This window comes from Chrysochloris asiatica, unplaced genomic scaffold (assembly GCF_000296735.1).
Source record: "Chrysochloris asiatica unplaced genomic scaffold, ChrAsi1.0 scaffold00138, whole genome shotgun sequence".
Classification (NCBI taxonomy): domain Eukaryota; kingdom Metazoa; phylum Chordata; class Mammalia; order Afrosoricida; family Chrysochloridae; genus Chrysochloris; species Chrysochloris asiatica.
The window spans coordinates 406,252-408,103 of NW_006408656.1; positions in this window are offsets into that span (position 1 = coordinate 406,252).

The following is a 1,852-nucleotide window of genomic DNA, read 5'->3' on the forward strand; positions in this document are numbered from 1 at the left end:
TAATATTTGACTTTATCTTCTCAAGCTGATCTTTGAAATTTTCTGTTCAGCTCTTGTACCTCCTCAATTCTTCCATTTGCTTTAGCATCTCAACACTGGAGAGCAAGTTTCAGTGTCTCTTCTAACATCCATTTTGACCTTTCCCTGCTTTCTCGTCTTCTCAATGATTTTTTGCTTTCTTCATATATGATGCCCCTGATGTCATCCCACAACTCTTCTGGTTTTCAGTCTTCAATGTTCAATATATCAAATCTGTTTTTCAGATGATCTCTAAATTCAGGTGGGATATAGTCAAGGTTGTATTTCGGCTCTTCTGGACTTGTTTTCATTTTCTTCAGCTTCAGTTTGAATTTGCATATGAGTAATTGATGGTCTGTTCCACAATCTGCCCCTGGCCTTGTTTTCACTGATGATATGGAGCTTTTCCATCGTCTTTTTCTGCAGATGTAGTCAATTTGATTTCTGTGTATTCCATCTGATGAGGTCCATGTGTATAGTCATCTCTTATGCTGTCTAAAGACGGTATTGGAAATGAACAAATCATTGGTTTTGCAGAAATCTATTATGCATTCTCCAGCGTCATTTCTATCATATTTTCCAACTACTGATCCTTCCTCTTTGCTCCCAACCTTTGCATTCCAATCACCAGTAATGATCAATACATCCTGATTGCATATTTGATCGATTTCAGATTGAAGAAGTTGGTAGAATTCTTCTATTTCACCCTCACTGGCTTTAGTGGTTGGCACGTAAATTTGAATAATAGTGGTACTAACTGGGCTTCCCTGGAGGTGCATGGATATTATCCTATCACAGACAGCATTGTACCTCATGACTGATCTGAGTTTGCTCTTTTGACAATGAATGCATCACCATTCCTCTTCAATTTGTCATTCCCAGAATAGTGTGGCTGTCCTATTCAAAATGGCCAATACCAGTCCATTTCAGCTCACTAATGCCTAAGATATCAATATTTATGCATTCCATTTCATTTTTTACTACCTCCAATTTCCCCAGATTCATACTTCGTACATGGCCTCTTTAGGCTAGATCAAAAATGTTGTTTGAATTAGTCTTATATAACCAAAATGTTTCTTATCCAATTGCAACTGTCCATTGGATTCTTAGTATGGCACTGTAGGATACTCATTGGACTGCTAATCACAAGGTCAATCAATGGTTCAAACTTGCTAGATGATCCTTAGAAATCCTATACAGGGTCACTATGAGTCAGAACCAATTTAACAGCAGTTAAAAACAATAGCATTTCCAGTTTCAGCATTTTATATCAATGTAAAACATCAAATTATACAACTTGCAGCAGGAACATTCTTAGTAGACTTTGGGTGAGTTAATCTGCTCTTTGTTACCAGTTGCTTATTGGACATTCAATCTTCTTTTGAGGAATATCTGTATCTGCAGCACCCAGTTATTAACACTTAAACATGTCTCAGTGGATCCAAGAGGAGTGCATCAGTAGCTTAAATTTATATTAAAATCTTTAAAATCCGTGTGCCAATTGGGTGGTGAACAGAAAAATGAAGTGATCAACAGAGACCAATCAATAAAGGATCATTGTAGTATGTCTCAATTCACAATATTGTATTAATTTTTTAATGTTTAAAACTATCACACATAAAACAGCAGCTTTACAAAATCTGATAACTGATCTGAGATTTGAAACATCATACACAGAAATTGAGATGACATTTAGAATTTTGAGTCAAAATGGTTTAATTGCAAGGTTACTATATATGTTGTTGTTATTGTTGTCAGGTGCCATCGAGTCGGAACTGACTCATAGCGACCCCATGCACAGCAGAACGAAACAATGCCCGATCCTGGGCCAACC